Raw genomic sequence first — 23,172 nt, 5'->3', positions numbered from 1 at the left:
CACATCAAGGGTGCCAATCATCATGAAGATGAGACAACCATCAAGCGTCTCATAAGGCAGACTTTCTTGAATCTATTGCTATCTTTCTTTTCTTCAAAAATCTGAAATTTATTATTCACGAGGTAAATTATGAATTAATTGTTTCACTACATGTTCATATAATGAAGATATTAAGTAGAGCTATATGTTTTGGTAGGTGGGATGCAAAGGATGATATACTTATTGGATTTTGTGGAAGCAAAGAGGACAATCATCAATGCTACTTAAATGATGCAATCATTGTTGGAGATGGCTCAATAGGATATGATAAAATAGTGGATGCATTTAAAAACCATGTGATGGGACACTGTGCTAGACTTCTTATTGTTAATCCTCTTCATGAGAGTGTTACACGAGGACTAGCTTTGGTTGTACATTGCAATGTAATCGTTTTGATAGTGGTTTTGTGAGAAATCATTGGAATCTTGTGGAGACCATGTGGAATGCAAAGTTCAAGGAAACCATAGGACCTATAATAGGACATGCTTTGGATGGTGATAGTAGACGCCGCAAGCTCATGCTTGAAGACTACCTTGGAAAAAATGATACACCATTCTTCATTGATTGGTGTGGATGGAAGTTGACATGTAAGATGGTAGGTAGAGATGTATATGGGTTACATGATTAGGACTTCGTACATGGGGGAAAGAAGTTGGTAAGTCCTCTTAACACCCCCACTTGACAACTCGTGATTGGACATGTCTAGATCACACTCAACCATGTGGCTATGGTTTACAATTCATTCTCAATCGATGAGCACATGTTACGAGATGGAGACATACAAAGAAATGATCGGCAAAATTGGGGAGCAACTCAAAGAATTGCAAGTAGACAGGTGCAAAAGTGTATGCAAAAGTTATAAAAGAAAGAGAGGAGTATGCAAGGAACAAAGATGTATTTATTGGTTGTGGCTGATTATATTGACATTTTTTTATCACCATATCTAGATTTGAGGGAGCGTGTGGTGCTTGTAGCCAAAGTAGTTTTCTTTTTGAAGCTTTGGAGATTATGGATTCATCACCATCCAAGTTACAACTTGAAGAGAAATTTCATAAGTAAAGAGGCATATATAGATATTCAACTCTCACGTCACTTTGTTGTGCTACTCATACATAAAGATGTTTTGAGACTTCTACCCGAGTCTCAAATGTCTATTGCATCTCACAGGATCTGATGCTGCCTGAAATCTATTATATGGGTGTTTAATATTATCTAGCTTAATCAAATTTCATCATCAATGTCAACTTAAGGAGCTCAAAATAATTTTATGGTGTGGAGACCAAAGCAACAATAGCCTAACCACATGGAAAACTCTACTCTCTCTCTCACACTAGGAGGAATTTCATATCACTTCATCCAATGAAGGGATACAATTGCAGATGTTTCCATTGATCATCTACATGAAGCCACTCTTTGAGCCAACAATTGAAGTTGCAGAAGCTCAGTGTGGTAGAGACATAAGAACATACTCTGCTAAAAATGGAGATAGACACAAGAACCTATTGCTCACATGATGATAAAACAAATTCTAGGGAGCCACAAGAACCACTACTTGTAAAGGACCTCCCACAAACACAGTCTTGTGAATCATTATTGGAAGGAGTGCATAGGTCAAAGACTTTATCAATCACCAACAATGGATGTGCTGTCAAGAAGAAATATGAGCATAAAGGGTCGGATTGGATTGATGGGTGTCCAACTCCTAGCAATCAAATACTTCAAGGGATAAACGACAATGGACAAACAATGATTTCAAGAGTTCTCACCACTATGATTCTCCAAAAATCACACCCGTGATTCTAAAGATCATTTGAAACAAAACTCATTGTATATACAAGTAAAGTGGTGATTACTAATGGGTCCACCTTAGAATGGACAAGGAAGCTACATAAGATCAATTCTACAAATGTTTGTTCATCGTGATTATCTCCAGATCAGTAGAATGCCAAGGAATGGTATGAATAGTGATCTATCAGCATCAAAGAATATGTTTGAACCTTTATATATTGATAATGTTTGAACCTCTATATCAATAATCCCATAAGATTTGGTCATCGACCGTGATTTTGTAGTCATGTCATACAGGAATCATGCCATGATTTGCAGTCATGTCATATATGACCGTGATTTGCAGTCATGGCCGTGATTAATAATCACGGCACCAAAAAATCAACCATCTCAATCATTTGCACATATGCTATGCAAATCATCAAAATGCTAGAAAGCATAAGGCTAAGCTATCGTGATTTTCAAATCACGCCTATGCCACTCGTAAAACACAACCGTAATGTGATTACCTAAATCATGTCACCAAAAATGCTTCAAAAGTCAACCACAAGTCACATAACCCTCATCAAAGCCTAATACATCAATAAATAAGCAACACATCAAGTGATTCAAATGTTTTCATCACCGTGATTTTTGTCTCATCATAAAAAATCACGCCATACACCACATCATCAAAAATCACACCATGTGCCATGTCAGCAAAAAACATGCCAGCATGGCCATGATTGGTTAATCATACTGCAAAATCATGGCTACTATCATGTGTCCAAATGCATTCAAATCATGCTAATTTCTTTCAAATTGCACCCTATATGCATATTCTACATTCATATGTTGTGTTGCATTAATTCTCATGGCTGTGATTTCCTTAAAATCATGCTAACAAATCTTCATCCAAATGTTCACATGCATGTTGTTTTGGCTTTCTCTTATCATGCCTACACTATTAAAGGATCTCCTCTTAGTATACATGCACATCTATTGCCCTGATTCTTCAACAATCATGCCCATGCTTCTTCAACAATCATGCCATGATTCTTATCTCTCCATAATCACATTGACTAGGCTATCTCAATTTCCATCAAAACCATTTCTAACATGTGTTTCCCCTTGTTCTCATTGCATATCAATCATCATCTACTGGTTTAAACGCAAGCTTTTCACCACCGTGATTCTTCCACACTCACGGTTGTGATTTCTAACACACATAAAATCACGAAGGCTTAAACTCACCCAAATGTGCAACCACATGGCCATAGTGTTTTCTCATCATATTTCCAATCCAAGAAACTATTCTTCTATAATTACATAAAATTCACCACCGCAATTCGCATTACACATGTGGTTCATTCATAAAGAAAAACAGCCACCATCAATGGGCCAATCATCCTTGTCTAATACAATAAAGAAGTAGTTGCTTAGTGAGTCCACTTTTACTCACCCAGCACTGATGAAACCTCGTCATTGACACATTCCAGGTACATTTTTAGATGGTGTATGCCTAACCAATGGTACGACCCATCATCTGGAATTACTTAAGCTTAGCCTTGCCATAACAACCAGAGATCTCATCCAAATAGCCTTTGATCCTTTACAATAAATGGCTCTACAACCTCGCAAGTTGACTAAATCCTTTTAATCCTCTCCAAATTTGTTGACTGTAGCTCCAACTAAAGTTTAAGGAGTCAACTTTTATGTACTTCATGGTATATTAGTTTGACCATTGGTCAAGAAAACCTAATTGTTCTTCATGGATAAAAGGCACATGGGAAATAAAGCAGGTTAGGTCGCTACAAAATCCTTTCACAATCTACAAAGGGACATATTAACTAAAAAGATGTGCTCATATAAGTATTGCTTGTTAATGCTCCTCCAGACCTTTACATCTCTTCTTTCATTACTAACAACCATATAATCCGTGCTAATCTCAACAAAGATTGCAATCTTGCATGTGATTGCAACATATCCAAAAGAAAAGGAAAAAGAAAAAGAAAAAGAGAGAGCAACTACACACAATGGCTCCCACCCCCATTAGGATCCCATGCTATTAATTAACATTTTCATTTACTAACTTGATTCTTCATCCATCTAGAGGGCCTCTAGAGGATCAAAGTCATGTAACATCTACTTATTACCACCAATAAGAATACATCCACCTTCATAGATTGAGTATACCATTCAAGAGGCAACTTCTCCAAGCCACATTATCAACTTGTAGAGAGATTATAGCTTCAATTCTTGCCAAATAAGAAACCCACTTGCAAGAATAGAGAACCCACTACTTGCAATTGAAACCCAAAGATCTTGCATAAAAGAAAAAACACTTCAATCTCTTATTAGCAAATAATGTATAATCTCAACTTCTCCAAGCCACATTCAAATAAGAAACCCACTTGCAAGAATAGAGAACCGACTACTTGTAATTGAAACCCAAATACCCTGCATAAAAGGAAAAACAATTTAATCTCTTATTAACAAATAATCTATAATCTCTTTAATCACTTAATTATCATACAACTTCAATCTCCAATAGCAATACATTTCTGAAAGCTTGTACTACTTGTAAATGAATAGTATTAAGTAAAAAAGAGAGCTGAAATTTCTTGCAAAATGACTCTAGGAAGCTAGATTACCTTATTGAAATATGTCTCTTACTGAAATAGGTATGCAAGGCGGTGAAGAAGAAACAAGGCATGCAAGAAGAAGACCATAGCAGTGTACACAGAGAGTGCATGAAGAGAGAGAGAGAGAGAGAGAGAGAGAGAGAGAGAGAGAGAGAGAGAGAGAGAGAGAGAGAGAGAGAGAGAGAGAGAGAGAGTTACGTAATGTTCAAAAATAATGTTTAGATTTTCAAAAAAAGCCTTGAATGCGTATCTCACTATTCATTTCCTCTACCTTTTTTTAGTACCTTTTGAAAATACTACTTTTCAAAATCCTAGGTGGTCCACCATATTTTTTCATAATACTACTTGGGTCTAGGATTTTTTTAATGCTACTTTAAAAATCCTAGGTGGTCCAGGATTTTTTCTCATAATACTACTTGGGTCCAAGGATTTATTTCAAAATACTACTTTCAAAATCCCACATGGGTCCAAGATTTGAACTCACTACATGGACCTTTATAAAAGAGGTCTTTACCACTTGGGTTAAAGGATGCTTCTAAATAATATTGAATTAAAAACCCCCTCTTGTTAATTTAACAAGATTGCTATATTTCAACCCCTCATGTATTTTCAAAATTGTAAACCGACGTAATAAAATAACCCCTCCTTTTGAACTCACGTGGTACACTATTGGATTTGAAGGTGCACCCCCCGAGATCACATACTTTTGACTACATAGTCAAAATCACTAACCTTGAGCGTTATTATGGTTTTCATGCTCCAAATGTAATCAAACTTGGTATACATTATGTATAAACATGGAATAACATGCCTATGTAGTGACTTCCCTAGAAAATAGAGTTTCGAGGTCACCATAACAAAAAACAGGGTTTTTTCAAAACCCTAGTTCAATCCCAAACCCTAATTCAAAGTCAAGGTATAGGCTCATATAATGTTTAATTGTGTCAAGATCTTCCAAGTTCCAATCAATCTGTTACCCTTTCCGTTTTGACATTGGATCACTCTAGGGCGATCATTTTGCCAAAAGGTCGTAATTCTAACCAAAATTGAGCAAAACATCTTGGAATTCAGATTTCTCATGATGAGTGGATAGTTCTTAACATGCTAAACATGAGCATATAAAGATGTACCAATTTGGACTTGTTTTGAGCAAGTTATAACAATTTGATCAAAAGTTGATCGACGGTTCAAAAAGTCAAAACAGAGCTATAGGCCTTTGACCAAAGATAAACCATTACATATTGTGTTTTTAGCCTTTAATTACAATTCTTAGAGCCATAGACCATCAAAATCCACTCATCTATTGCAGAGAGATTAAATTTTGACCAAATAGCGAGAAAGAAGCTTCCAAAATTACTGACCCTAAGCGTTTTCATGGTTTTCATACTGCAAATGTAATCAAACTTGGTATACATGACATTCACACAAGGAATAACATGCCCACGTAGTCACCTCCCCAAAAGTTAAGGTTTCGAGGTCACGATAGCTTTAAATAGGTTTTTTCCAAAACCCATACCCTGATTCAAAGTTAATCTTGAGGTGATTTCAACAATCTTGAGGTGGCCGTGTATGCATTCAGGCAGGCACCACTTTCTCGGATCATGCACCGGTTCATTTGATCTTATAGGATCTTGACTCTTATTGCCCTCGCAGATCTTGCAGAATTCCTGATAATTTCAGTTACAGGGGACTAGAGATGTGATTTTGACTCTTTGGCAGAGGGACTAGATTAATTCAGATGACTTGCTAGATGTAGCTGCTGATCTTCTTATGGAGTCTAGCCAGATTTGTTATGATATAGCTATGGAGCAGAGGAGGAGGGCATAGTCACAGGGGATGGCCATTCCTAGCCCTTTTGGATTGTTTTCAATGGATGCAGGGCATCTGGAGGGCATACTGAGGAAGCGTTCGACTGTTCTCAACAATGGATGCAACACAAGGGCATCTCTCCAGATGTAATTACCTTTATTTTCTTGATGAGCTTCTAGTTCGGGACGACATAGTCTCTTAGAATGTAGTAATTGCAGGTTATGCCGCCAATAGGGGCAGGGTGATGAAGCTTTGGACTGTTTCCAATAGGTGCAAATCAAGGGCCTCATGCCAGACGTATTCTTTTAGAGTGCAATACTTAGAGAATATGCCCAAAGGGGCAGATTGAGGAAGCTTTAGACTACTTTCACGGATGCAACACAAGGGCCTCCATGTGCACATGGTGCTTTTCCTAGGATGTGTTGTTTCAGTGAGCATTCTGATGTATGTGTTTGTTCAGATGAGCACTCTCAAGGTATGCATGTGGTCATGCCATGGAACTTGATGATTCCTAAGCAGATGCTTTGCCATCAAGATTTTTATATTGTTCAGGTGAATCCAAACCCCATCTGGGGAACCAAATGAGGTCATAACAGCCTCCTTTGATGTAAAGCCATGTATAATCATGATTGGGCAGAGGCTTTATGGGTCATGACATACATGTATTGGTCCCTTTTTCTGCCTTTTTTTAAATACCTTTTGGCTACATGCCTCTATTGTAACCCCACCACCTTGTATTTTTCCTTAGGGCTTGTGGCCCTAGGTGTTTTTTTAATAGAATGATCTTCTTTTTAGGAAAAAACTGCATCACCTTGATGCATTGTGGCTTTGAGCTTGCTCTGATCCATACACTTCTAATGGGAGCCATGATGTGTTTGCAAGTCCATGTCTGACATGCAATTTAACTCTTGCAAGTAACAAGTACCTAGCTTTCTACAATTTTGAAACTCAAATATCTTGTGAAGTTGAGTCTGACGACATGCATCTGTGTGGATGATGAGGATCTGGCCCATCTTAACAAAGCAAGCAAATCACTACAGGTTTACTTTACATTTTGTTTTGTGCATAATTAACATGTACAAATACTATGATGAAGGAAGTGCAACCAATCAAATGTAAGATCTAGCCTCTTCAGAAATATTTTACCTAGTATGGAATCTAGACTAAATCACTCATTCAATTTGTTCGCACAATGCTACATAATATAGAAGGCAGCCTAGCTTTTCAAGATGGCTTTGATACATTGGCATTCAAGTTTGTATAGGAAATATATGCTGACAAGGCTTGTTTACATACACTAGATGTGTCAAAGTGCCAAGGGATCAGCCACTCAGGAATTATGGGCTTAGCAAAGAGGGATTTTCCTCTACAAAACATAGTGCTCTCGTATTGTTTCCTGGTACGTGGGGTGCTTCAGCATCGTAGGCTTTTACAATCAAGGAGTGTTATCACCCAGTAAATGATATGCATGTTGGAGCTTTTGGCTGTTGCATTGTGCAGGTGACAGATCCTTTGCTGTAGAGCTTTTGCAGCCTCAAGAGTTTATGGTTTGTGAGATCTGATGGTTGTGATGGGAGTGGATTGACTTGGGGCTGACTGGGAAGTGTTGTATGAGTTTGCTGCAGTTGAGCTTGATCAAATGCAAGGTTGTTAAGATGTTGGTGTCTCAGCGGTAGTGATTGGCTGCTCTAGCTTGCAGAGCATCGACGTCACGTGTGCTGCTGCTTAGTGGGGGTGGATGTAGGGGTGTCGTTCATTGCCACTTGTTACAAAGCCCTTCTTAGCTCAAAGGTTGAGTCATGCTCCCAACTATCAAAGTAAGGGCTTAAAATGTTTAAGAGTTGGATCTGACCGACAGAAGTATCAACGATGCAAGCGATTCTCACTATGCACCCATATGCATTGTAGAGATGACAATATAATTTCTTAGTGCTGCATATTGTTATCGAGACTAAAAGTTCATCTTATTGCTTTGCAGGACTGATGTCGATGGCAAAGTGCAGATATTTGAGAAAACTAAAGCTAGGATTTTGTGAAGGCATCCAAGATGATGGGCTGATCACATTGCATCTAGCTGCTCCAATCTTGGAGAGATGGATGTTTATAGGTATTTCATCCGATGAATGTGCTTGTTGTTTTGTTACTGGGTTTTCCATTGCAAACCTTGTGTATGTGGGAGAGCTCTCCTGATTACCGAATTTTCTTCTTCCTTCTTAGGTGTATTAAGATCACCGACAGAGGCATTGCTGCTATCTGCTAAGGATACACGAACTTGAAGGCGCTCAATGTATAATTCTGCACAAACATCACTGATACTCTCATTGCTCAACTCCAGATTTGGGAGTTTTAGAGGTTCGTGGTAGGATGAAAGTGTCATCCTTTGGTATGGCATCTGTGGCCAAGGGCTGCCAACGTTTAGTGGAGCTAGACATAAAGACATGCACATCCATAGAGAGCTTTGTGCCGGTGGCACTCGCCCAATGCTGCAAGAATCTTAGAAAGGTGAGTGCTTCTCATTCATGTCAAAGGGAAAAATGTCAGTTTCTTTTACTTTGTAGTAAGTGGTTCTTGCAAAAGCTTATGGTGTGCAGAAATGGTTCTTGGATTCTTTTTGAAAGAGCACCACTTACATGTCCATATAAGAGCATTGCCTAGCACAATATTTTAACACAAGAATTTGTTTACCCTAATGATGCATACCCCTTAAGATTGCAAGCATAGGTGATTGGATGATGCCCCTATTTCCTACTGATGCACATCCCTTCAATATGTAAGCATAGGTGACTGCATTGGGAGACAAGCTCATAATAAATGTTTGATGACCCTTTTGGCTGCTTGCATGGTGCACCTATTAGCTGTTTGCATGCTGTTTGCATGATGTACAACCCTTCAAGAAGCATGGATAGGTGATTGCATTGGGAGACAAGACCTCACTTTGTATCAGTTTTTACAATCGACAAGCCCTCTCTCCTCCTTAATTCTCTCTCTTGAATCCTCTATCTCTCCAAGTAGACTTTCCTTTCTCCCCATTCACTTAACAATGGTATCCTATGAGGGTAAGAGCTACAAACCATGCCACATGAACATATTTCTCCCTAACTTATTGATTAGGAGACTCAAGTCTTATTAATTGAGATACGATGGCTTTTTCTTATGCTAACTATAAATATCCAAAAGCACATAATTTTAGAAATATCCTAAAGTGTTATGCTTAATTAGTAGATGGTGGTTTATAAAGTTGCCAATTATGGTAGCCCATGTGTATGGGTGATAACATATGGTCGTGTAAGGTTCCAACTAGCCACATTAATTATTCTTGTGGTCAACTCCATCTCATAAGCATCCTTTTCAAGGACTTCAAATCTTTAAATTTTAATTTTATAGGAGGGGGAAAAAATGTATAAGATTAATATTTTAAAAATACAGGAGGTTTATTATAATATACCAGAAAAGTAACAGGAGGTATGCATAAAATAGGCAAAAGAGGTTACAGAGGGGTTTTAAATTATACCTTTGAATGCACGTGATACACAGGATTTTTGAGGGTGCACCCCCCGAGGATTTGATGCTTGGCATCTGTGGATGTAAAACCTATAAATTGAGGCATTGGCCTAATGAGAAATGACTGGTTTTTGAGTATCCATGCCTACATTATCCTATTAGATTAATTGTTCACTAATCTCATCTAAATCATCTTCTAATTACTTGCTCTACTATATGTTGATTCTTGTGTTTGATCCACCATAGTCCACTCTTGCTTGCATTCTTTGCAATAAATAAAACGTTTTTTAGACTAGGATCTAGACAGGTATATAGACACATATTTAGACATCTGTTCCGATAGCTATTTTCGACGTTCTTTTCGATGACTTTTTGGACGAATATATCAACGATTCAATATCAATGGGCGCACTGACATGCATATGTACATTCGTGTATTTTCATTTCAGTTCATTTTCATCATATTAAATGTTGAAATTTAGGCAGCTTGTAGTGGTGCAAGATCCCTTCAATGTAACACAACCTTCTTCATGCATAAATATCATGAAACCTTGCTACAAATTCATGTTGAAAGTACCATGTGTGGATAGCTAATTGCAACCCAACACAATGTCTATTAGCCCCATGTCTAACACTAGTAAATCATCATTGTATATGTAATCATTAAAGAATATAACATCCACATCATTGCCAATCATTGTACAAACCTCCTTTGCTTCATTTTCCACATGAACCATAAACAAAGAGGACAAATCCATACGATGCAACTTGAGGTTGTACAATGACTTCCGATTTCAAAAAACTATGCATCCTATCACTATCCACCAATACATGTGCCACTCTTCCATTTACTGAAGCTTTGCAACTAGAATAGCCATCATAAGAGAATATACACAAGGTAGCATTACGCCTTGATGAATCTGTAACAAACATGGTAGTGGGTAATCAATCCATCATCATAATCCCCATCATGGATTCCATCGGAAACTCCCCACTAAGCTCATGATCATCCTCATACTCATTACAATCCACAAAATTTTCAGCATCATCCTTAAGTCCTTCATCATCTTGTTATGTGAGAATCATGCTCAAAGTAGCTTCTTTGCCTTGTATGCCTTATAGTGATCCTTGCTCCAATTCTCCCCACATTTAAAACATAAGCCTTTGCTCTTGAGCTCATTAATGTGATCATCCTTAATCACATTGCTCTTCGCCAAACCACTTAAATGCCTTCCATCCTTAATCACATTGCTCTTCACCAAACCACTTAAATGCCTTCCATCCCCACTCGAACCCTGAGAAGAAGTATCCCAAATCCAAATTTTGATTTTGCATCTCTTCCATAGACCGTAAGGTATCTTGAATTATTAGGTCCTATTGTTGAACCATATTAATGGAATCTAGGGTGCAATAATATAATAAATAACTAGTGAGAGGGTGGTACTAACCAAACAACATACATGAATCACATTAACCCGGATGGCCCTCTATGGTCAATGTGTCATAGGTGCAAACTATGTTAAAATGATCATTCCATGTCGCAGCTTTGGAGCCCATTCATAACCATATGAGTGCCGATTTGAGCCCCATAACCTTGGATAATGTGTTTAGGAGTAAGGTGTACCGACCTTATGTGTGGACTATGATGGTGGAGATAAAAAACCCCTTGAGCATGTAACCTGTTTGCCGGTGTGTTGAATCTAAGTTGTCTCTACACTATCTACCCTCCAAGACCACTATCTTGTGTACGATGTTGGGTGTGCAGGTTACCCAACCATGGCTACTCCCCACGATGTGCCACGTACATACATGGGCTAGTTGATGCCTAGACATTACAATATGAGGGTGGAGCACTGATATCTAACATATTTATGAACCTCCAGATACGAGAGGCATTTATCCGTTGAAACACTATGCACATGCATGAGCAAATCAAACAAAAAAAAGATTTATTAAAAAAAACAAACAAAGAATTTCCTATTTACCTAGGGGGTAATCTAAGTAAACATCAACACAACACTATTTATGAAAAACTTTTATATGCACATGCTCTTGAAGGAATGCCAATATCATAATTGATCATATTTGGACCAACAGGCTACAAGATAAGGATGGATAAATTATTTGCATATTGGTCTAATCATGAACCCACTCATTTGGTTAGGGCCACATTGCATTGGTCAAGTGGCTTTGGATGGAGGAATGAAGTAGAGCTTTGCATGGAGAAATGAAGTATATAGTAATGTTTATCTTGAAAAGCTAAGGAGCGTTGTAATTATTATGAAAAGATTATAAGTCTGCTTCTCTCTAGGGCTGCTAACTGTGATGTTCAAGCAGTCAGCCACATGAAGGAGATTGGACTGTTCACTGTGTGGTGACCATCGGACCATGCAAGAGAGCCGAATGACCAAGCCTCCTGGTCCCCCTCCGGAATAAAGCCAAGCATGCCAGCGCTGAAGGAGACCGAGTAGGAGAGCTTCTGGTATCGAGACTGGAAGGAGAGCGTGGACGGCTCGACGGAAACGTTGACGTACATGGGCGGTGTGACGGAAACAGTGTACGTGGAGTTGGGAGGGCCAACGTTGGTGACAGTCCTGGAGAAGGTTCCCGTGTATTGGCTGCTCTCTTTCTGAATATAGACAGCACTGAATGAAGGGTAGTTGAGGTCGCCCGGCTTGCTGCCGCTGCTGCTGCAATTGTATTGGCTTGCAAAGACGCTCATCATGCTTCCTGTGTAGTTTAGACTGCATAGAAAGTCGATGTAATCTTGGGTGGTTATGTCGTAAACCAAGCCGGGATTAAGCGCCCCATTAGGGTTTACATGGCCGGAGCCATAAACTGTAGGATTGGCAGCGCTTCCCGTCGAGCTATCGGTGATGGTCTTGCCGGTATTGTCGACGGACCTGGCGGTTGTCATGAGGGCGGACTTGATAGCCGCTGGGCTCCAGGTGGGGTGCGCAGCTTTCAGGAGGGCAGTGATGCCGGCGACGTGGGGGCACGACATGGACGTGCCGGAGATGATGTTGAAATCAACGTCTCTGGTGTCTTGTGGGAGTCCTGTTGGGCCAACAAAGCCAGTCCAGCCGGCGAGGATGTTGAGCCCAGGGGCGGTTATGTCGGGCTTGAGAATCTCCGGCGTTATGGGGTTGGGGCCTCTGGAAGAGAAAGCAGTCATCACTGGCGCAGGCTTTATGCCTAGCTGAGTTCCTTGGAAATCTATCTGCACTGTTGCATTGGTTGTTGAGTTCATGTATTCCTTGATTGCTACCGCCTCTAAGTGGCCTACCATGGTGGCTGGTAGAATGTGGCTGTCAGCGACAAGCTCTTCGCCGCTCAATTCGTCGTTGCCCAGAATCATTCCGGCACCTCCCGCCTCTTTCACCGTATACCCTTTCCCGACACGGGAGTATCCACCCCCCCTGTCGCACAGCACCACCTTTCCCATCACTAGATTAGAATCCAGCAGGCTTGGATCCCCGCAGAACCTTGCCTTCGTCGCATTGCCGCCCGCCGCTACCGCCTCACCGGCGTAAATCAGCGGCATTTGCTGCTCTCCCTGACCATCCCCGCCACTGTAGAGAGACTCCCCACGGTAGCTTTGCCCGTTTCCCAGCACTGCTGGAGCTGGGAAATCCCTGTCCACAGAGCTTGCAGCAATTGTGAAAATCCACGGCGCCACATTGATGACGGTTCTGCTGCCCGGACCTGCGTTGCCCGCGGAGCAAGACGTGATGATGCCGTTTGCTACAGCCGCAAAAGCGCCGACGGCGATCACGTCTTCGTAGTAGTCGACGGCATCATTACCCACAGAGAGAGAGATGACGTCGACGCCGTCGGAGATGGCAGCCTCAAATCCGGCAAGAATGTCGGAGTTGTAGCAGCCGGTAGCCCAGCAGACCTTGTACATGGCGAGACGGGCCAAAGGGGCCATGCCAGAGGCGGTGCCGGCGGCGAAGCCCTGGAGGCTAGCGTTGGCGACGGTGTTGCCTGCGGCGGTGGAGGAAGTGTGAGTACCATGGCCTTCGTTGTCGCGGGTGGATTTGTACTCTGAGGTTTCGTTGATTGGCCCACTGGCAGACTCGTAGCCTTTGTAGAATGCGCGGGCGCCGATGAGCTTCCGATTGCATACGAGCGAGGCGTTGAAACTTGGCTCTGACTCGCACTTGCCTTTCCACCGGCTCGGGATGTCGGAGAAGGCAGAGTCATCGCTGAAACTCGGCCGCTCCGGCCAGATGCCGGTGTCCAGGACGCCCACTATGATATCCTGGCCTTGCTTGGCCGCCGCCAAAAGCCCCCACTGCGACGACAAGTTCAGCCCCAAGAAGGCTGGCGTCCGGGTAGTGTGAAGCTGCGCCGGGCGGTCCTTTATGGCCATGGACACCCCGTCCTGCAACTGCAGCTTTGCGACTTCCTGGGCCGTCAAGCGAGCTGCGAAGCCTTGGAAGGTGGTGTCGTAGGAGTAGAGCATGCGCTCTTCTGTGGAAGCGCCGCCTGTGGCAGCTTTGAGGAGGGAGGAGTGCCACTCATGGTGAGAGGCAAATAGGGAAGGCTTTGCATGGGCTGGGGCATGGACAAGATACGTTTCAAGAGCAGCGGAGGAGGCGGTGGCTGCGGCGGAAAGGATGGCAACAGTGGTCATGCAAAGGCACAGTAGAGCGGCCATTGTGGCTGTGGAATTAACCTTAGCCCAGTTGCTACTAGCACAGCCAGCCTGCCTTTCCAATTTATTCTCATGGACGACCTCAAACGCCAACTTCCTTGCCATCTCCGCCGCCCCGCCCCTCGCCGGCTAACATTTTTGCAACTCCAGAGCGGCCGGCATATGCCGTTCCCTCGTTTTGGTCGTAATGAAGGACAAGCTTGTCTCCTTAGTGCCACGTGGCAGGGCATTAACCTTATTCTTTGCAAGATTACAAATTCCCCTTGCAAAATCTAACGTAGCCCACATTCCCACAAAAATTCATTATCTTTTAAAATTTGCACCAAAAACCCCTCACATCAATTAGGCCCATATTATCAACATAAAGAACATTCTAATAACCTAGGCAAAAGCTTGAAGGCTTTTAAAGAGCTCAATATTTGTTAATGGAGACACAGCCTAGCGGTAAGGTGTTGAAGTCCCATGCATATAAGGTGTTGGGTTCAAAACCTGCTGGCTGTTGTGACGGTGGTATGAAAAGCGCACACACACACACGAGCACAAAGATCCCCCCCAAAAAAAAAGAGCTTTATATTTTAGCATTAAGCATCTAACATTTGTTGTTCTCAACAATTAAAAAAATTCAAATCATTTGAAAGCATTAAATATTGTATTTGCATTTCTTTTACCCACACCAAATATAACAACGGAGACTTCAATACATAAATGTAGCTCATAAAGTGCAAGGCCAACATAATTAACTAGCCCATTTATATCCTTGGAAAATCTATAAAATCATTTGAGATGTTCTAACATATCAATGGTAAGAATAACTTTCATTTAACTATTTCTTTCCCTTGGAGGTTTTTGCTCAAAAACCCTATACATGATAAACATTGCTTGAATCAAGTATACGTTACCATGGTAGATAGCCATGAGCTAGATCCCCATAAGATCTGCAAACATAACCACAACTACAACAAGACATGGACCAAGCACATGCCTAGCATCTCTTAGGTCTTGTTTATTGAAAAAGTTGCACTTTATTACCATTGTCATGTCTAGCCTAATATGCATAAGCAAACATGCGTGACATCACAATAGTATAAAATAATGTTCCATTATTAATTTCCATATGGTTGCAATTAGTGATGTTATGCATCATAAATATTGTTTCAAAAAAAAGAATGAGTCTCAACTTCTAGAATGACCCACCTTAGTGGGGCCCACCTCAATGAGCCTACATAGTATAAGAGTATGAAAAAATTTGCCCCTTAAGAAGCTTAATTTTAAAGAGTCCTTCATTATGCCTTCTCAATTAAAAATAAATAGTCAAAATTCTATATTGTAAATTTAATAATGGGGTCACGCTTCAAAGATGAGTTCAAAGATGAGGTCAAAGTTGAGGCTTGCTCAGCCTACATTTTTAGAGACAATTGTGGCATCAAAGGATACAACACATGCTTGATTTTCTATTGGTTGATGCTTTTCTATCTTACCAGGTTTCAAAAGACATGCTTAGAGACAATCGTGGCATCAAAGGATATAGCACATGCTTGAGTTTCTAACAATAAGCGCTTTCCTATCTTACACCAAGTCTGGCATGAGACTATGACTCGCAAGTCTAGAAGTGCACACTTCAATGACCTATGTGACCTTAGGTGATTTCATGACTGTGTCATCTTTCTCGAGGACTTTGGTTGATGCCATATTAATTTCCAAAGAGGTTCAAACATCCACGAAGCCCCTCTTCCTTGGTGGCTTTGACTTTTTTAAAGCTTTCTTTTTGAGCTCTAGCTCCTTTTTCTTTTCGTCATTTTCTTCAACTAGTGAGCTTTAGCTTAGTCCCACTGAAATATCGTTCAATTTTCACTTCATCAAAGGTTTAGTCCTCAATGATCCTTATGACAATTTCAAACACTGTAAAGGGTCTCGGTACTTTGCATCTCAATTTATGTTTCCCATTCCACACATTATACAAAAGAACCATCTCAAACACTGTAAAGGGTCTCGGTACTTTGCATCTCAATTTATGTTTCCCATTCCACACATTATACAAAAGAACCATGTCACCTTTATTGATCTCTTTATTCCTTGTATTGTAAAACAAAACCATGTCGCCTTTATTGATGTTGGAGTGGAGATCAAAGTAGCAACATACACATAGATGCAACAAGCAATTAGAGATAGATGGAAGCACACCACTCAAAGTAGAATGCACCTACTAGACCTACACCTAATAACTCTAGTAAATGAGCCTTCTAACCTTAAAAGGTGATGCTACATCAAGGGAATGTACCTACTAGACCTACACCCAATAACTCTAGTAAATGAGCCTTCTAACCTTAGGACAAAGCATTCTAAGGTACCACTAAGTTTTGCACTAAGGATGGATGCTAGATCACTTAAATTCTAACACTAGAAAATGCCCCACAAACTATGAAATGCCATAATAGCAAATGCTAGAATAATGTGTCAAAAAAGTTGACCACTTTGTTATGTGGATGCTTTATCTTACCCTTCTCTTTCTCCTCTTCATCCTTATTCCTTTTTAATCAATCCTTGATGATGATCCCTTCTTCTTGGAATAGTAGCAAGAGGAAGGAGGCTTGGTCTTCTTCTCTTTGTCCTTGATTGTGGCTATATAGGCATGCTCTACTGGAACTTATGTTGAAGCCTTGGAACCCTCCATACAAGTTTCCTCTGAGGGCAGAAGTCACCGAAAACACATTGCTCATAACATGGATGCATGACATGGATGCATGCTATAAAGAAACACATAGATTTGCCTCCTCTTCATCAATGTTGACACCTGCACCACTTAGTTGATAGATCATTCATATAATATCAGTGGCATGAGAAGAAATACTAGTTTTGTCATCCTTTTCCATCCTATAAAGTTTTTTCCTTAAGAAGAACCTGGCAGTGACATTGGTTTGTCCAAAAATGGATTTGAGCCTAAGCCCAGCTTTATTAGAAGTCTTTGTTGATCTCACATGATGAATTTGGCTATTATTTAGTTCATAAATGATGAGGGATAAGGTCTTGGAGTCTAGGTTGGTCCATTTGGTAATAACATATGGGTCTCTATTTGGCTTCTTTTCAATGCCACTGACCACACCCCACATATCTTTCTCTACAAGACACATGTGCATGTTAATGCACCATGTATGGTACTAAGTTCCATCAAACTTGTTGACTTATCAAAAAAATTTCCCACCATATTTGCCATGGTACTCAACCTCACACACAGTGTAACCTAATGAGAATAGGAAAGCCCTTTATAACTAAAGGATTGTACAATAGAGCTTGTCTTTCACCAGAGACACTATACTTAAGTACCCCTTTACCAAATAAATGAAGTTGTGTGCACATGAACTTTGACCACCCTAGGTAATTTGTCTTTGCTTTGGCCTTGAAAATTATCTTTGAACCTTTGGACAATGCAATTTGGGCTTTGTTTTTAGTGTGTAAAAATCTAGGCATTGTCACTGACACATCACAGAATCTTTTACACAGAAGATGCAAGATGAGGTAAGAGTTACTCTATATAACCTTAGAGCATGTACAATATGAGAACCCACAAAGTTACTTTGCTCAAAAAATCCACTAAGCCTAATTTTAACAATAGCCCTTAACACCTTAGAGTTACTGTATTGACTCTTCTTTTAATGAAAAAAGTTACTTTTACTTCCTAAATTGCTCGAGGAGGTCACTATATAAAACCATGTGCATTCAAGGCCAATATATAAAATCCCTTATTTATGAATTTGATCAAACTAAAATGAACCCTTTTTCTTTATAAGCTTACAACTTTTTTTTCAAAATCCTTTTACTTATGTAAATATATTTCTATAAATATATCTTTAAAAAAGAAATTAAAAAACTCCTTTTGTTGAACTCTCGTGCTATTTCACATATTCTTAAAGCGAATCCCTCAAGCTAAATTAAAGGAGGAAAAAATTTAGATAGTTGAGCTATAATTACTCCATGAATACAACACCAAATTAAGTCTCGTTTATTGAAGAAGAATTGCCTTCAGATATGCTCAACGCCTGTAGCTTTAATTGCTATGATTAAACACCAATCAAGCTTCAATTAATTAATTAATTAGATACACATACTATGACTATTGTAGCTTGATTAATTTACCTATATAAATGCAATTTTGACAAGCACAAAGTCTTCTTGGGATGGTTGGGCTATGAAATGTTGAGATATCGAGCTCGTCTAGTGAGGCGGTGGACACTGATGACCCGCCTGGGGGATAGGCCCCACACTTACACCACTGGCATGGTTGGTGAGATCTTGGGTGATATGCGGCCAGTGGGATGACAGGCTGTGTGACAGCCATTCAAGAGACTGGTATAGTTATAGTGCCAGCTCATTTAGTCGGGTTCACACTATAGAGAACCCGTGTATGTATTGGTTGAGTACCTTTCATATTATGTGTACTCTTATCTTGTATATGGTGTGTTGAGTGTTGAGTGAAGAAGAAGAAGATATTCAGCCTCTCACCTTGTGTGTTCTCTATTAGGGTTTTGTGAGTGTGTGTGTGTGCTTGCAAGAGCTCAAGCTCTCTTTCCCCCTGCATCTTTTCATGGTATCAGAGCCTGGTTCTTACTAAGGGTTGAGCTGCAAGCAAGAGAACCACAGGAAGCGATACGAGAGTAAGAGCTTCAACTACTCTTCCCTATTTGTGTTGGTGGGTGACTACACCCTTGTCGGGAGCTCTACGGGAGGCACCGGCAAACGATCTCTGATTGAGGAGCTTTCTTCGCGGGAGTAAAGCTATAGGGCAACTATACTGTCCTATTGGACAGAACCTATTGGACAGAATTTTCTGGGACGAAAACGCGTTTCGGGCACGTCTGAACCTCCGTTTTTCAGAAAGCAGGCGATTTCGAGCACTACGGATAAGTCATCGATTCTCTGCAGAACTCTGTTTTAAGAACTGCAGGAAGACAGATTGACTGTGCAGACACTGTGGGTGCTGCAAGAGGTCAACAGTTGCCATTGGGTGTATGTATGCACATTGAAGTCACTGGTTGTGACATTTGAGAGTACTACAGTACCGTTGTGCAGAAAATACAACAGTTTGTGCAGAAAAACCAGAGTGCAGTTTCTGATAAAATTGTGTGTTTGGCAAGATGTCAAATGATGGGATAACTCAGATTGTGGCTGAGAAGCTTGACAAGAATAACTTCCATGCTTGGAGGTTCAGGTTGACAAATTTCCTGATGGGAAAGGGCTATTGGGACTACATAGAAGGTGAGCATGAAGAGGCACCGGAGATACCGGGACATAAATCCGACTGCTCTGCAGATGTGAAAGAGTTTAAAGACTGGAACCAGGGAGCCAGGAAAGTTATGTATTGGCTCTCCATTAGTATACAGGACACCATGATTGGGCACATTCAGGATGCCAAGTCCCCCAAGGAGGCGTGGGATACCTTGGTAAAGCTCTATGAAACAAATACCAAGGCACGTAAGATACAGTTGAAGAATGAACTTCATACTGTGGAGAAAAAGAGCATGTCTGTGAATGACTATGCGTTGAAGATAAAGGGTATTGTGGAATCCCTTGCATCTATTGGTGTGTCAGTAGATGATGATGACAAGGTGGAAGTTTGTCTACGTGGTCTCGGGCCACAATACAAGGCGTTCAAGACGTCTATTCAGACTCGGACAAACATTCCCAACTTTACAGATTTGGTGTCTATGCTGATTATAGAAGAGAAGAGCTTGGGTGAAGACCAACAGTCTTCACAAACCAAAAACAGTTCGGAGCAACAGGCCTTCTACACAAGTTCAGGAAGAAGAGGACGAGGTAGAGGAGGCCATGGACGCGGTCAAGGAGGTGGCCGAACAGGTAATCAGAATTATGGACAGCAGCAGCAACAACAATAGTCCCAGAATACACAACAACACGGCAAATTCAGAGGCAGGGGGAGTCAACGAGGCGGTGAAAATTGGTGAAGGCAATATAATGATGCATGTGAATGCTGGTAAGCTTGGACATGTGCAGGCAGAATGTTATAAAAAGCAGACTGACATGCAAAATGGGAAAGTGCAGCAAAACAACTATGCATCCTCAAGCAGAAATAATGAGGATAATTAAAGGTTGTTTGTTATGCAGCATGTTGTGAATGCCATGTCTGAAAATGTTGAAGCAGCACAAAAAGATGATGTGTGGTATGTGGATTCAGGTGCTTCGAACCACATGACGAGTCATGGGGAGTGGTTCAAGGAGATGAAAAACCCGGAAAGACCAGGTTTTGTGGAAACAAGGGATAACACTGCTCATCCAATTGCCCATGTTGGAGATGTGCCATTGTCTATGCAGGATGGCAAAGTGAAGTACCTTGCAGATGTACTTCACGTTCCGAACATAACAAAGAATCTGGTTTCAGTTGGCCAGATGATTGAGCAGGGTTTGCAGGTTCGGTTTAACCCTGATGGTTGTTATGTCGAAGACTTCAAAGACAAGTGCAGGTTGGTTGCAAAAGGCAACAGAGTGGGCAGAATGTTTACGTTGAATGTAGACATGCCTGAAATGAGTGCTGCGATGTTTGCAAATGGTCCAAGAATTGTTGCAGACACAAACTTTTGGCATAAAAGGATTGGACATGTGAATGTGCAGAGATTGAAGTCTATGCAGACTAAGGGAATTGTGACAGGGCTGCCAAAATTTAAAGTGGAAGGTATGCAGAAAATATGTGAAGCATGCCAATTTGGGAAGTAAACAAAGCATGTGTTTCCACGTAACAGATATGTGAGCAGAAATGCACTAGATGTTATGCATTCAGATGTATGGAGTCCTACGAAGACCATATCTATGGGAGGCTGTAGGTACTATGTGACTTTTATTGATGACCACACAAGGAAAGTGTGGGTATATTTCATGAAGGAGAAGAGTGAGGTGTTCACTCACTTTCAAAATTTCAGAGTTTTGGTTGAAAAGTAAACAGGGAAATATATAAAGTGCCTAAGGTCAGATGGAGGGGGAGAGTACTTCTCCAATGAGTTCTCTAAATTTTTGAAGAAGAATGGTATCTAGAGACAGTTTACATGCAGATATACTCCGCAGCAAAATGGAGTTGCTGAGCGGAAAAACCGGCACATTGTTGAGATTGCGCAAGTATTGATGGAAGAGAAAAATATGCCGCATAGCTATTGGGCTGAGGCTGTTTCTACAGCAGTATATATCATGAAGAGGACTCCAACTGCAGCCATACATGATGTAACTCCAGAGGTGAGGTTTACTGGCAGAAAACCAGATTTGTCTCATCTGAAAGTCTTTGGGTGCATTGCGTATGTGCATGTGCCAGATGAGCTGAGAACTAAGCTGGATCCAAAAGCTGAAAAATGTGTGTTTATTGGATATTCTCTTGAGCAAAAGGGATACAGGTGTTATAACCCTGCTACACGTGAGTTGAGGGTAAGCAGGGATGTTATTTTTTATGAGATGAGCAGCTGGTATGCTGTTGAAAAAGAAGCTATTGGAGCTGATGTGAGTGGAAGTGTGGTTGCACAGAATGCAGGTTAGCAATCACAGTCTGTGAGTGGACCAGGAGAGTCCTCATCTAGTGGGTCTATTGTTAGACCATGGAGTGGTAGGCTGCGTCATAATACCAGTCCTGCAAATGTGATTAGTACATCACGTAAAGGGAAAGAGAAAGTGGTTGAGCCCCTTGGTATGCCTGACATTTCTGCAGGGCATTCTCATGTTGATGGTGGAGAGTCTAGTGGTTCAGATATGAGCCTTGATGAGGAGCTTGGGATCCCAGCTATGAGAACACCTGGTGTAAAGAAGGCTATGGAAGCCATGAATGAAAAGCTGCGAAGATCTGGGAGAGTGAAAAATCTTGTGCAGAGATTTACCTATGATGGTTATGTGGCACATCACTATGGATATATGGCAAAGGTTGTGCAGGTTGTTGAGCCCACATGCATTGATGAGGCTGTTGAAAATGTGTGTTGGGAGAAAGCTATGGATGAGGAGATGGATGCACTATATGGAAATGAGACTTGGGATTTAGTGCAATTGCCTGAAAGCAAGAAAGCCATTGGATGCAAGTGGGTGTACAAAGTAAAACATAACAGTGATGGAAGCATAAACAGGTACAAGGCTAGATTGGTAGCCAAAGGATATGCGCAGACATATGGCATTGATTATGAGGAAACTTTCAACCCAGTTGCCGAGATGGCAACAGTGAGAGTTGTGATAGCAGTGGCTGCATCAAAGCAATGGTCTTTACATCAGATGGATGTAAAGAATGCATTCTTGCATGGGGATTTGCAAGAAGAGGTGTATATGTTGCAGCCACCTGGTTATGAGGATGTGAGTCACCCCGAGCATGTTTGCAGGTTGAAGAAAGCCTTGTATGGCTTAAAGCAAGCACCAAGAGCATGGTTTGACAAGATTTCTGAATATCTTGTCACTATTGGCTTTCATGTAGCCAATGCGCTGTATGTGAGACATGGTGATAGAGGGGTTGTGCTTGTTGTCATCTATGTAGATGACAATAAGTCATCTATGTAGATGACTTGATCATTACAAGGGACCATGATGCAGAGATCTTTGATGTAAAGATCTTGCTTAGACAGAAGTTCGAGATGAAGGATCTGGGGGAGCTCAGATATTTCTTGGGCATTGAGGTGATTAGGTCACCACATGGTATTGGATTACTGCAGGACATGTTGTCCAAGTATGGTATGATAGGTTGTAAGCCTATTTCCATGCCATTGGATCAAAATGGCAAGTTGAGTG

At 40.9% G+C, this 23,172-nt stretch overlaps 1 long non-coding RNA gene and 1 pseudogene across 1 annotated transcript; one reads left to right on the top strand and one right to left on the bottom strand.

Moving 5' to 3' along the window:
• Positions 1-7,778: 7,778 nt before the first annotated feature.
• LOC147610879 (uncharacterized) lies at positions 7,779-8,921 on the top strand. The gene is made up of 3 exons (XR_015263864.1): positions 7,779-8,051; positions 8,239-8,367; positions 8,478-8,921. It is a non-coding gene; the product is annotated as an uncharacterized LOC147610879 (long non-coding RNA).
• A 2,892-nt stretch (positions 8,922-11,813) lies between these two features.
• LOC147610878 (subtilisin-like protease SBT1.7 pseudogene) lies at positions 11,814-14,535 on the bottom strand (annotated as a pseudogene).
• Positions 14,536-23,172: the final 8,637 nt, after the last annotated feature.

This window comes from Cibotium barometz, chromosome 48 (assembly GCF_041138505.1).
Source record: "Cibotium barometz isolate CiBa-2024 chromosome 48, ASM4113850v1, whole genome shotgun sequence".
Taxonomy (NCBI): Eukaryota; Viridiplantae; Streptophyta; class Polypodiopsida; order Cyatheales; family Cibotiaceae; genus Cibotium; species Cibotium barometz.
This window is presented reverse-complemented; position numbering and strand designations above follow the sequence as displayed.